We start from the raw sequence: 15,154 nt of genomic DNA on the forward strand, positions 1-15,154 counted from the left end.
TGCTGCAGAAAAGTATGTATATTAGACCATGAAGAAAAATGGCTGTAGGTTTCACTGCTAAAAGATGGGAGCAAATGGATCAGCTTGGAGACAGATCCCAAGATAGGGAATCTAATGAGCCCCCATCACCTAACCCTGGAAAAGTTACCCCAGGGTTGATGCCATGCCCCTAGAAGTTTCAGATGTCCAAAGACATGGCCCAGAGTCCCAGGGGCCTCTCTATTAGTAGACTGGAGCATCTCAAATGGTCTATCCATGTGATTCCTACACTTACCCATTCCTACCCACCCACCTGGGACAGTCTAGAACTAACCCAAGAGGAAGGAATGGCCACCTAGAAAATCATCTTTCCTTTCTACATTCTGCACAAGGGGAATGAAAAACTTTCCAAACCAGAACTTCTGTAATGAGCTATGCAGTGTGTTCCTCGATTTCTGTGAAACACTATATCCCGTTGAGTGAGGTTCCAGCTCTCCCAGCCTGTGATCTTCCCCTCAAAAACAAAAGGAAAAGCATGCAACTGCTTTAAGATTCAAATTATTCTCTCTCCTCAGTTAGTTCCTTGAAATAAGTCAATGAATAGTTTCTCAACAGTACAGTGCACTCTCTCTATGAAAAAATTATAGGGTTCAGGCTGTTTAACCAGTAGAAAAATTTGATTGACTGAAAATCAGAACGTGCTTTATAATATACTCAACAGAGTTTTCTGAGAGAATACATGAGCCTCTGTATTTTAAGACCTTCTTAAAGATCTGTTCAAATCTTTGTCCCATAAATGGTGCCATTTTTTTTCATAAGTGTATGAATACTGGAAAAGAAAATTTGCTTAGTTCAAAAACAAATACAATAATTTCCCTGATCATCTCATTTTCTTATTATTAAATATATTACTTTATCCTAATAGTAAGTAATAAAGTAGAAGGAGTTAGCTTACTTATTAAAGGTTTTTTAATTACTTTTGAAATCTGAGGATTCTCAGGAGAAAGATTTGGGATTCTTTCAGGTGAGAGGTTAGGGAAATTCTAAAAGAATTTCTATAGCTGAAAATTAAGTTTATTTTCACAAAATTCAACACTCCAAAACACTTCCAACTAGAGTCTGACCTGAACCCAAAGGATGCAGTGACTGATGGAGAATTTTAACATCAAGACAATTACACAAATGTGTACAAGTCTGTCATTAGGGGCATTGTTTTGTTTTAAATATCAGGTTTCAACTCTATGTAATGCACAATCCCTGGGAGGGACCTGTGGCAATTATCTTTAAATACAGGCACATCTATTTAATTTAAGCAGGTTAAAAAACATGCTTCCCTCAAAAAAATCCCCACCCCCACCCCTGGAGAAACAGTCCAAATGTATATATTTAAGCAGCATTTTGTCATTAAACATTTGCAAATTTGATAGGAATCAAAGCTTCTTTTGAAGAATGAGACTAAAATGGTAACTTAAATGCATTTGCTTAGTCCCACCCTTTTCTAAATTCCCAATAAGAAAGGAAAAGTTTTGCCCCCAAATGAGAAATTGGAGGATGGTACCATCCCAGTTTGCTGGGCAACTGGTGACAGACACCAAACTGGTATTACAGATTCAACAATTTGATCAAAGATGTGTGCTTAGAGTGTTGGGGATTGGAGAATTCTTCTGGAACCCTGGACCCTGCCAGCTGTGCCCTCCCCTTGGGAATCAGGGTGCCTCTATGGCCATGTGCCTATGGTCCAGGTTGCCTGCCAGGAAGCATGAGCTGCATAATAGTGTGGAGTTGCCCGAGCTAGCTCAAGGAACAGCCATTCCCTTTGCTGCAGATGACCCGGAAGTTCCCTAATAGCTGATTTTATGACCTGTGTTTGAGAAAACTCTGGGTGAACTTGGTTGCTTTGCCCTAACATCTTAGCCAATATGCCACCTTGTCAAGTATATAATGTGGATGGGCAAATGTTTTTTATTGCTGTTTTCCTTGAAAGTAGTACCAGCGCAAGGTAACATAAACAATATAAGTATTTCCCTCCTACAGTCTAGATAAATAATCCTTCTGTGATGTTGCCATGGTGGTCAAATCAAAACCAGTTTTTCTCTACAAGGCCCACCCATGTGTGCAGAGCCTGGAGGATTTGGGGAGACTGTAGAGAGAGGAGAGGCGTAGAGGAGTGTTGAGCTATCCATTGGGTGGGTAAGGAAATGTATTTCTGCCATATTCAACCCCCAAATCCCAAAACCACCTACTTTTTGAGGCACATGTAAGAAGGAAGGCAGCTTGGAAGCCCACTGCCATCTACATTACCAGTGAGACATCCTGTTGGATTCAGGAAAGAATTTTGTTTTCAATCAAAGTAGGTCCCAGAGAGTTAGATGGGATCATAAGATCCATATCTTTGTATTTCATGATTAAATTGCTAATTTCCTAGGGTAAAAAGAAAAACAATTAAAACTGCAATGAAAAAGAGGGAGACATTTTATAAATTTATAAATTATCTGTAAAGGAAAGATATTCAGGCTGGTATTTGATTTTTCAACTGTAACACTGAATGCAAAATAGCAATAAAGCAGAGTTCTAAGGTAAAAGGATTATGAAGTATATGATTATTTAATTATGGTTCAAATGTAATGGCAAATAAAAGGTATATTTTGCTGTGCAAGAACTCAGAAACAATAAACTAATTCCAAGAGAATTACTCAAGGAGATACTCCATACAAATGAAAAATGAATCAGAATGAAGAACTTAACATAAAAAAATAGAAAAATGTGATATTGAACAAACAGTAAAACTTATAGTCCAGTTTAACTATCTATCAATGATGTATTAGTTGTAAAGCTTACTGCAATGGTAAACCCAATGTTTTGAACATTTTATTTTGTCTGGTGTTTTAGTTGTTTTTGGGCTGGAGGGCAGTTCCTGTTTTTCCATCTTGACTAGAAATGAAATTTAGCCAGTTTTTATAAACTAAATTTTCTAAATGTCACTGGTAGACAAGAGTGCAATTTGTTTTTTTAATATTGATACATGTGACTCAACATTTACAAGTATCTTGTGGATTCAAAGAGAGTCTATGTATTTGTGGGGGTTTATGTATCTCTATAACCTAGTCATCAAAATATGACAGTTTTCTTTTTTCTTTTTAATACGTGTAGCTTTTACATTGTTTTTCTGTCGGAGCAAGAACACTTTGTTTTGGATTTCTCCCCTCCTCTCCCACCCCCTACTTCTGGAATATTCCATCTGCGCAAGTACCCAAGATAAAAGTTACACAGATCAGGGCAGACAACTGGGAAGAATGAAGGAAGATAAAAGGGGAGGAGGTCACCACTAAAGAATAAAAATAAAAAAGGTGCAAAATTGATTACCTCAGTCCTCCTTTGTTTATCCCTGGGCTCCTGGGTTAAAGACACATGTGAGCCAAAATGCAGTGTAAGGAACAAAAACCCAACATGTCCCCTTCTTGTCACAAAACCCAAATGTGAGCCTCAGATGGTTCTGTCTGTCCAGAGGGTGCTCCCTCCAGGGAAGGGGGCGGAACAGGTCAAGAGCAGTTTCCAGGGCAGCGGAGGTATGCAATGGCTGATGGTGGGGGGATGGTTTCCCGCCCACCAGAGGGCTGCTTTTCCGCTGGTTGGTGGTGCTTCCCATCCCATCCCCTCCCCGGAGGCAGACATTATAGCTGGAAGCCCTCCATGGGGGCCTCAGGCTGCTGGAAGATGAACTGCTGTTGTGTTTCATCCACTTGGGGGGCCAGGCTGCTATCATCATCTTCTACACCAAAGTAGTGCTCAATGAGGTCGAAGGCCTTCTGGTAGATCTCCTGGTTCTCATGGCTCTGGAGAAACTCAATTTTATCCAAGCCATAGGCTTCCTCAATGAGGACACAGTAGGGATTGACCCCTGAGCCACTGTGCTTGCCCTCTTGCTCTCCAAGCTGAAGGATGTTCTCCAGTCCATTGAGGGCCACTTGCACAATCTTTGAGTCCATCACAGTCAGCAAGTCACACAGGGGTTTGATGCAGCCCAGTGAGACCAGGTACCTGATCTGCTCAGGGGTTCTTCCTGATGTGGCATTGGTGATGGCCCAGGCTGCCTCTTTCTTTGTATGGAGCTCTGCTTTCTGAAGGATTTCAATCAACACAGGAAATATATTTGCACCTATGACACCCTGTATTTGAACCCTGTTGCCAGCAGTGATATTTGAGATGGTCCATCAAGCTTCTTTCCGGATTGACTCCTTGGGGCTGCCCAGTAAGTGAAGGAGACAAGGAAGGGCTAAACAGTTAAGAATCACCTGGGTCTGGGTGTCATCCCCAGTGACGATGTTACACACAGCTCTCAGGGCAGGAGAAGCCATTGTGTAATCATTATGCATTAGAAGCTCTACCAATTTCCTGCAGACTCCAGAGTCTATGACTGCGTGGATCTTCTCGTTGGGTCCATCAGACAGATAAGAAAGGGCCCAGCAAGCATCTGCCAGCAAGTCTGAGTCGCTGCTGAGGAGTAGGCCAGACAGCACAGGCAAACAAGGGGAGACCTTTGCAAACTCTAGGGGTGGGTCCTTCCCTCTGCAGGAGTTTGTGCCCAGACTGCGTTCCGTATCATCGTCAGTCGTGCACTTTGTAAGGAGTGTTAACAAAGGATTAAGGATGGAACAGTTCAAGATGTAATCTCTGCAAACAGAGCTGTCTGCAGCTATGTTTCCCAGTGCCCGGACTGGACTGCCTGTGCCTGTATTATCCTCCAAGTCCGAGTTAAGCAACTGTATAAAAATGGGGGCAGCCCCTGCTTCAATGACAATTTTGGTCTGCTGAGAGGTTCCAGAGGCAATGTTCGTTAGAGCCCAGGCAGCTTCAAACGGTAATGTGCAATTCTCATTCCTCTTCAGAAACGCCACAAACCGACCCACCACTCCTGCAGTGTTGACAACTTCATCTATTGGAGGACTAGGCTCTTTGGAGGGCAGTTTCCGGAATTTCTGTGTGTTGCTAACGGCAGGTCAGAAGCATCAGAAAAGAGCATCTCTACCATCTCCCTTGTGGTCACACTCTCCCCAGCAGTAGAGCTCACACAGGAATCCATGAGAGGACTAGCGAACGTGGCGCCTTCTTCATTAATCATTTTCACATTTCTCCGTTTAAAAAGTTGTTCCCGCTTCTGCTTCCGGAGCTGAATATTCTTCTTCTCTTCTTCGCCTCATTTCCTCAGGGTTTAGGGCATTGTTCTTATAGCTCTTCATTCGATAACTCTCCCTCCCTGGGCTCACCATGGTCTCCACCGAGGCTCTGCTCCTACTTGGCAATGGCAGCCCCAGCAGACAGACAACGTGGCGGAGCTGCGAGATGGCAGCCAGAAGGACAAACAACGTAACACTCAACCCCGGGAAGAAGCGCGCTCTCAGCCCCACAGCCTGATTTACACAGAGGCTGTTACTTTTTTTTTTTTTTTAATCTTTTATGTTAATTCAATATTGAATAGAAATGGTGATAGTTCGCATTCTAGACATGGTCTTAATTTTACAGGAAAAAATGTTTCAATATTTTACTATTAATAATGAGATTAGCTGTAGTTTGGGATTTTTTTTCTTTCCCTCCCTCCCTCCCTCCCTTCCTTTTCTTCTAGAGATGTATTGATTAAGGACATCTTCTTCCATTCCTATTTTAACAAGATTTTTATGAAGACTATATAATGAATCTTATTAAATGCTTTTGAGTTTTGAGATCGTGTGGCAAATGACATAAGTAGGATTTTTTAAACGTTGAACCAACTTCAAAAAAACCCCCACCTGGCTGGGGCCTTTGTGGGTTTATTGTGCGGCAGTGCTCAGTTTGCTGGTATTTGTTTAGCACTGGGGCACTTACGCACATGAGCAAAACTGGCCTGTAATTTTCATAAGAGATGCTCTTTTTTCATCAGCACCAAAGGGTTTGTTGATTCTATTAACATTTTCGAAATCCAAATCACTTCCAAACTGGCGGTCTTCCTTTTCCTCAATACAGGAATATCACTAGCATCTTTTACTTACCATCCATGATACGGACAATTTTTTCCCCCACTCAACTATGGAACAGGTGAAGAAAGAATGAAAAGAAGAGGGAGGAGATCATCAATGGGGCAAGGGCAGCCAAGTCAGGAAAGAAAATAAAGACAGTGTGCACCTATGTAAGAAGAGAAGGTGCAGGGTGGGATTATACCCTCTGTGGGGGCAAAAAGCAGAGGAAAACATAGGGATGGGGAACCTATGACCCCTCAAATTGAAACAAGTAGGAGGAAGTAGAATTCCATTTGCTTGGTTGGCCTTCTCTATGCACCAAAAACTTGTTCTCAATAAATCAAGTGAGGCTCAAATTCCTTTCCAGAGTTTTCCATGAAGAACCCAAACCCCAATAATTGTAAACCAGGCACACTTTTCATTATAGATGCCTCGATCATCATAATATGCTAACAACTATAAATACTGCACTGTGAGGTTCTGACTGGCAGTTGGTTCCATCCTCAGTTTCTCACAGGGCATCTGGGGAATCCTCTCTTTTCTGGCCTGGTCCAGATTTCTTATCTGCACTGTGCATATCCTCTTGATCCCCCTATGCTCCACACTAATCTTGTCTTAAGCTGGTGTGTGCAGGGATATTGCTCTCCTGTGTCAGGGACCTTGCTGCTATCTGCATAAAATTCTTGGCCTCTCTATCTGCAATTACTCCAAGTTCACATGAAGTACCACATCTCTATCAATTACTAAAGAGGCTTTGCCCTCCTCTAATCAGTTCTGCAGAGCAGAAACACTGCTGGTTAAATTTGGGGGCTCCACAACATTCTCTTTTTCTTTGAGTCACTCCATGTTTTCTGGTCAAAGGTCTATGTGTGATGATGATGATGATGATGGTGATAAGTTAACATTTACCTAATCTCATTAAGTGCTGGACACCATATATACATAATTACTAATTTTCACAGTCTAATGAGACCTCATTTTATAGATGAGGACACTAAGTTCCCGAGTTTAACCGAGGGCACAATTTGCTTAAACAAAAGCGACACGCCACAACTCTGCTTGTCTGGCACTTGTACTTGTCCTTCAGGCTACAGCAGCCCAGAGCCTCACTTCTGAGCCATTTCACACCCACCCAAGCTCCGAGGTGAGAGAGGAGGTGCTGGTAAAGGTGACACATGTGGTTGCAGGACAGGCTGGCACTGCAGGGTAAGATCACATGGCTGGAGCTTGATTCTCACTCTGAGCCCTCAGACTCAGCGTGCAAGCTGCCTGGGCTCCTTCCAGCAACCCTGTCCCACAGCTGCCCCTGCAACCAAGGAACTTCCTGGGAAGGGCCCTGCAGTGAGGTCTCAACAGGTGACCTCCTGGCAGCTCACCCTGGAGGGGGGTTGGGGTCAGTTCCCCAAACTATCCACCACAGGATCTGAAGATTGAAAACTGCTGGATTAGAGGAAAGAACCACTAATAGCCATGTGCTCTAGATATCTGTAACTTTGGTGTTCATAACTTTGTAAAATTGTACAACTATTTTTAATAACACGTTTAGCATAGCAAGAATTAAAATTAGAAATGTTTTCCTGGCAAGTGGGTCCATGAGCGGTTTATACAAGTTGACATGACAGACCGGCCTCTGCTGCTGTCTATGCTATCTCCTCCACCTGGCCCCTCACAGCGCCAATGCCTGCCAATTAGCAGTAAACCGACTCCTGGTGAACCCAGGCAGCAGCTGTGATCACCGCCAGCTAAGATCAAGGATTAGCAAGTCAGCATGGCTCCAGATTGCAGAGGCTACTTAAGCCCATATAGGCACATTACATTATTTTTCCTGGCTGAATAGAGAGAGCAAGCTCTCGCTGCCCGGAGAAATTCACACTTACCTTTCTCATCTGTCAACTATGTCAATGAAAATGAGCATTCATGTTCTCATGCCGCTGATCACACACCCGCAAGTCAGCACTCACGTATTACCATTCTTAGTGTCTATCCACTGCCTCTTACTGCTCTCCTCAGAAGGCTGAGTGTTTCGCCAGGCAATGCCACCCTTGTCCTAAATGGACACCTGCTTGAAAACCGACAGAAAAGGCAGTGGCTTCATTCCCTTCTCTTCCACCTGGAGCTGATTTTAAAACAGCTTTTCTTTTTCTGCCCCTGTTCCCTACTACTGTTAGAGCTTCAGTGAGAATTATGTCGCTGAGGCTTTAACTAGCAGTACGCAGAGAGAAGGCAAGGCTGGTGCTGGCGGGCCTGCTCACTCAGCATTGCTAGGAGGAGAGGTGCTTCTCTCATCCCAGATCAAGTGACAAGATGGGGGACAGGAGAACTCTTCCCAGGCTCTCACTGAACCTTATTGCATAATCTAGGGGCTAGGAAGAAAAGAAGTGGTTCTGTGGGGAAATGGCCACGGAGGGTCAGCAGTGCTCAGGTAAGCAGTCTGTATTCACCTGCCTTTGAAATGCTCAGAAAGGCAGGTGAAAGGAAAACGGGGAAGGCAAACTCTCCTTACTCTTGCTTGGCCCTCAGCCCGCTCTCTGTTCTCCATCTGCCAGAACGGGAGAGTGGGCGTACCCTGCCCATGCCATAGAGTCAGGAGCTTGCGCAACTTCTGTGGAAAAAAGAGTGAGTTGATTTTTCTAAATTTTCTCCATATTTGATTTCTAAGAGACTCAAAAAGAAACATGTGTCCTCGTGTATCTCTCCTTAGCTCTTAGACCATTCATTTAACTCGCATCTATTGAGCACCTACTATGTACAAGGTGTGAAGAATGGGGCTGAGAGCATCTAAGAGAGGGAAATGGAGTCACTTCGAGTTGAGTAAAACTGTTTCCTAAGAGCCACACCCTTCCACCGATGTCTGTAAGCTGACAGTGACAGCACCACACAGAGTGTTAGGACAAATAGACAGAAATTAATGGACCAAATGAAGAGCAATCTGAGCAAGGCCATGACATGAGCACTTTGACTACAGCACTTTCCCTTAATGACTATGCATAAAATAAAGATGACATCGTTCCAAGATCTATCGTTGTTGCCCTGAGACGACAGCAGGGAAGTTTCTAGCCTATATTTTCCTGCTCAAAATTTTGACACAGTCCTTATATCAGCTCATTTGTATCAATAAGCAAATAATGTAAGCAAATAATTGGCCTGGAAAGAAAGGTTGAACAAAAGGGTTTGAACTTTAAAATGGTATCAATAGTCTTGTTATCCAGTGCTCGGAAACAAATGACCTCAAAACTTAGTGGCATCAACAAGTTTTTCATGTGACATAGTTTCTGAGGATCACGAGTTGGAGAGTGGCTTAGCTGGGAGCTTCTGGCCGGGGTGGGGTGGGGTGGCTGTTGGGGCTTAGTCTCTGAAGAGGATTTCAGTCAAAATGTTGGCTGGGGCTGCATCATCTGCAGACTGGACTACGCTGGAGGATCACTTCACAAGCTCAGTGGGCAGGAAACCTCTGCTTCTTGCACACAGTCCTCTCCCTAGGGCTGCTTGTCTTTTATGGCCTAGATTCATAGGCGACACGCCATCACTTCTGCAATATCCTATTGGTTACATAAGCCAGCTTCCCCTTTTTTAAATAGACTTTACTTTTTAGAGCATTTTTAGTTTCACAGCAAAATGGAGGGAAAGTACAGCTATTTCCCATATGCCCCCTTCCCTCACGTATGCACAACCTCTCCCATTATCAACATGCCCCACCAGAGAGGTGCATTTGTTACAATTGATGAACCTACTCTGACACATCATCATCACCCAAAATCCACAGGGTTCACTTTTGGTGTCGTACATTCTATGGGTTTAGACAAATGCGTACTGACATATGTCATCATTATAGTATCATGAAGAGTAGTTTCACTGGGCTAAAGCTCCTCGTGTTCCAAGTATTCATCCTTCTTCTTGAACCCCTGGCAACAACTGATCCTTTTACTGTCTCCATGGTTTGTGTTTTCTAGAATGTCATGTAGTTGGAATCACACAGTAGGTAGCCTTTTCAGACTGTCTTCTTTCACTTAGTAATATGTATTTAAAGTTCCTCCATGTCTTTTCATGGCTCGATAGCCCATTTCTTTTTAGCACTGAATTATATTCCACTGCCTTGATGTACCACAGATTATTTATCCATTCACCTCCTGAAAGGCATCTTGGTTGCTTCCAAGTATTCAGGCCAGCACTGTGCAATTCTAGAGAGGAATACAGAATGCACCAGTGAAGGAAGGAAGAATTATTGGGGCCACACTGGAAACAGTCTCCCTCTGTGGTCCCCAGTGATTCATACTTCTCCTACATGGAATATACATTCATTTCCTTCCAAGGCCCATTACAGTTTCAGCTCAAAGTCCAGAATGCCATCACCTAAACTAGGTCCAGGTACGGATGATGGTCCTTAGATGTAGTTCCTTAAGTTTATCACCTTGAGTACAGTTCCTTTTGACCTGAAGACCTGCAAAATAAAAAGGCAGTTATCTGCTCCCTTTCTCCCAACACACACACACACACACACACACACACACACACACACACACACCATATAATGGTGGGACAGGCATAGCATATCTATTTTAGACCTTTCTGTTCGTTTTGATCTAATTTTTGTATAAAATATGAGGTATGGGTCAGAGCCAATACGTAAATCACCTATGGCATACACAGCCCACACTGATTAGCACTGGTGACATGGCAGAGACAAGGAAAAGACATAAACCACTAAAAAAATGTTACTTTTTACTTAATTAGCCCTCTCCCAGGTCAGCCTCAGAAACCAGAGGCACTGAGCAGCCTTCCATCCTGACCAGGGATCATCTCCTGAGCAAACCCTCTCAGGGTCAGCTTGCATGTCCGTTATGAAATTCAGTGTTTCTATGAACTTTGCATGGAAAATGGATATTGCAAAGATAGCAATATCTGGAGAGCTTCAAATCCAAGAGGCATGGGGTTCTCATAGTTCTTCCTTTTCTCCCATGACTCACCAAGACTCGGGCAGCCTCAGAGAGAGCCCCATGGGCAGAGGGAAGAGTTCTCCCAAAAAAGTAAGAGGAGACAACCAAAGAAAACTAGATGAAGAAATCTGTTTCGATGGACCAGGAAACAAAAGGTGAAGTTAACACAGTGTAATGATAGTGCAATTGCCAAATATTATGTGAGAGACAGCCTCAAGACAAATATTTTTCAATTTCTAATGGAAAAATGGCATTTCTTTTATTTATTTTTATGTATTTTTGAGTGTTAACAAATAGTTCTAGTGATAATTAGCATCTTTGTATATTTATTGAGAACCAACACTAAATCTGTATATTTACAGAAAAATGCCTTAGACATAGATAATAGCACAATTCCATGTTTGTGAATTGACAGTTTCCTCTAAACATAGAGCAGAAATTCAGCAATTATCACTACAGCTGTTTGTTAAAATTTGACAATAGATAAATAATGACTAGAAATCAATCTTTTCATTAAAATTCAAGAAACAACAACAAAAAATATCTAAAGGAATTTTATTATTCCTTTAACAAATCCAGGCCAGCCTTTAGGAAGCCCCTACACATATATTTTGGTGTTGTTTCCATTTTTTGTAGACATAAGTGGTCTTTTTCTTTTCACAGATGTGCATGAGGGGCAGAGGTGATGCTTGCTGCCTCCTATTCTTAACTTACCTGCCCATCTTTTTTCATGTATTGAAGGCTTAGACTGCACACACACACTCACATACATTCACACACAGATGGTGCTTGAACCAAAGTGTTCTTCACACTGCTTATTCCGTCCACTAACTGGACCAACACAGGTGTTCTTGTCCCAAACAACCCCTTCTTCTCAAAACCAAAACCAAAACCAAATAAAAACCCAAAACAACAAACCTACTGATTTACGTTTTAGACATAAATTGATTGCAAACATTGAGTTCGATATTATCTGTGCCCGAGAATTAATTGTGTTGTGGGCTATTATTACAGAGAAAAGTCAGGTATCAAAATCACAGCAAAGATGGTGAGCAGGATGAGCCACATTTTATTCGGGTAGAAGGGGAAGAATCCTGCTCTCAGTCATTAAATGCAGAAAAGCTCCATTTTCTGGAATAAATGAGGTGTCTGTGACAGTGCTTGAGCTTCTTATCACCAGAGATGGTGGCACAGAGAGCAGTGGGTCAGCCCATGGCAGAATGAATGATGGCTGAGAAAGATCTTGGTCAATAAGATTACCTGCAGGGTTTGTGTCTGGTTTTCAGTTTGTAGCGATGTGAGTGAAGAAAAGAAGATGCTGAGGTTAAGTCAATCTACATCTAAGGACTTGGAGCCATTGGTCGGTCACTTCCATGGGCAGCACCCAGGCTGTAGTTATGAGAATGAAGCAGTGTGACCTTCCTGATGTGACCATTGTTTGGGTGAGCCAGCCAGATGCCAGGAAAATGACTGCGTGTTAGCCAACTTGTATCTATCCAGAAAATGAATCTCGTTTTGGTCGAAAGTTTTACTGGAGAGAAAAAAACAAAACAAAAAAAACAACCTTGAATTTATCTTGATGAAAATTTCCATGCCAGATTGTAGGCAGGGATGGACCTACTGAGATTGTTTGTCCAGTAGAAAAATGTTGACTCAATGATTTATTGAGAGTCTTTTCTGCTCAAAGCTGAATGTTGGGAATCATATGACGGGTATGATGTGTCTGCCCTAGAAAGGCCCATTGTCAATGGTAGTTTGTGAAAATGGATTTCTGTTGAAGTGATTCATGGATTCAACATCATTCCTGGATTCACCTCCCTGACTCTGCCTGTGATGACAGCACCCTAGAGTCCCAATTCCTGGGCTGTAGGACTTTGAGTGTAAGCAAAAGTAATCCAGTTCAAACTGGGTTAAGAAAGAACGGAAATGCACTGGCTCGTGGAACTGCGAAGCCCAGCTGTAGGCATGGATGTGTTCAAACAGTGCTGACCTCTGTAGTTGTCCTCTGCTCTGCGGTCTTCTGTGTTGGCTTTATTCTCAGGCCGGCTGCCCCACGTATGGTCACCAGCATTTCCAGGATTAAAGCAGTTCTCGGAAAAACAGAGTGCCTTGCTTACTCTTAAATGGTTCAGGAAAAAAGTATGTGTGTATGTGTGTATGAGTATGTGCATATTACATACATATATGGAGAGAGAGAGAGGGAAGAAGGATCAAGCACATGTGGCAGAATGTCATTTGAGGAATCCCAGTGGTCTAGGTGAAGCAATTCAGGACTTACTTATACTCCTCTTGCAGATTTTCAATGAAACTGATGTTATGATTTTAAAACTACCTCTTTCCTGAAAGCTCCAATAGCACCCCAGCAAGACTCCTGGGAAGCCTAGATTCTTGGACCCTTCTGGGTCAATTTTGGCCATCAAGGTATGCAGGGCTCTCCTGGCCTCCAGCTTACCCTGGAGCTACACGGGGTCAACCTCACCAAACCCACGTGGCTGGCAGTGGAATTTGGGGTTCTGTTGCCAAAATGAGGGGACATGGATACTGGCCAAGAGATAAAAACAAGAGTTTCACATCATCTTCCCCCTGAAATTCTACCCAAGTGTCCTGCCATTCTTTCATTTCTCTTGGTCTGTTAAGCAAAAGCCAATAGACCATAATTACCATACGTAAAAAAATCTGCAATAGACCGTGATTCCCAGAAGAAAAAAAATCTGCAATTCCAACCCAAGTTGTCATGGGATTAACAAAAATCTGTGATTCGTAAACATCTTTCAAACCAGTGATGGGACCTCATATAGAAAGAGGTAAAATCATTTGGGAAAATTTAGTCATAGTCTTTTTGAAGTAAACCTTCTTCCTATTTGTTTACAAAAATAATTATTTTTTCTTTAAAAATGAAAACAAGCCTGGTCAATGGGATTGTTTTATCAAAAAACAATTACAATGTACTTAATTACATATAGTAATTATAATTAAGCACTGAAATCCAACCCAAACCAACCTATTTTAATGAACTCAAACGTATAAGAAAACAGCAAACTCGTGTAGAAATGTGAGGTTAGAATCTTCCACAATCCCTTACGGGGTATTGTTCGTAATAATGCCAGGTAAATCAGAGAAACCCCTCAGAGCCCAAAGACAATCTCTAGAATAAAGCAATGTAGAAATACAACCTTTTATATAATTTTTAAAGCATAAAAACAAGCCTGACTCCAGGCAGTAGTTTCTACATATTTATATTTGGATTGCTGTGGCTTTAATGTAATGCTGTCTATTTTCTGCCTTTTAGGTGCTTAGACGATTGTAACATTTTAACACTGTTCTGGAATAAGTGCTTTTTGTGAGAAGTTCATCCTCCAGGTTCAAACACTGCATTTCCTGGTAAAATTTTATTTTGCAATTATTATACTTTTTTTAGTCTTCTTCATGCCACAAGATATGTGAAGTCCAAAATATTTATGTTCCTGATTGTCAGTCTTTCCTTCTTAGAGATGTTGAAGGGAAAACAAAATAGACAACTCATTTTGTTGAATCAATACAGGCGTATTATCACAGCAAGATTATAATTCAGGTGCACAATACCTGCATTTTCAGAGCACAGCAAGGAAGCTGGTAGGTGCTCAGAGGCACAGCAGGTAACTAATATCAATAAAGTAGCCCAGATTTGTGTTCCAACAACAGGGTAGGGGTCCAACTTCAACCCACAAAAGTGATGAAAAGCAGAGTTAAGGCCAAAGTCCTCCCCCAAACTCACCTTGCAGCTTGGAGATCAACTGCCTTGTGGGGACACATCCCAGCATCCCCTCCTCGTGCCCATGGCTGCACTGCAGAAAGACCAGTATTTGTGTAGGGGCAGGAGCAAATCGACTCACCATAACCAACTTCCTCTCTGGAGCAGGGACAGGAACCGGGCACAGGCACCATGTAAACAGCTTCAGGTAACCTTTGTCTAAAAGTCCATTTCTCTCAATGTCGCTCACTCCCACCTTATCGCCACCACCTTACAGCCCTCTTTTTCTTCTTCTCTGTGCCTGCTGTCTCTCTCTGCTACGGCCTTGGCATTTTGATGATCTCTTTTCTAGAAACAATTTTATAACAGAATAGAATAGACCCCAATCACACACAAGTAAAGCAATACTTTGCGGTATTTAAGCATACTACTGAATGTACTGAATATACGTATAATTTGAATGTAAATTTTATGTCTATTTTGGCTTCCAGAGAACACTATCTCTAGATCTTAAACTACAT

The 15,154-nt window shown here is 42.3% G+C and overlaps 1 pseudogene; it reads right to left on the reverse strand.

Annotated features, from left to right (window-relative positions):
• Positions 1-3,189: 3,189 nt before the first annotated feature.
• Positions 3,190-5,249, reverse strand: LOC109455174 (importin subunit alpha-7; annotated as a pseudogene).
• Positions 5,250-15,154: the final 9,905 nt, after the last annotated feature.

The sequence above is a fragment of the Rhinolophus sinicus genome, linkage group LG04 (genome assembly GCF_036562045.2).
Source record: "Rhinolophus sinicus isolate RSC01 linkage group LG04, ASM3656204v1, whole genome shotgun sequence".
NCBI lineage: Eukaryota > Metazoa > Chordata > Mammalia > Chiroptera > Rhinolophidae > Rhinolophus > Rhinolophus sinicus.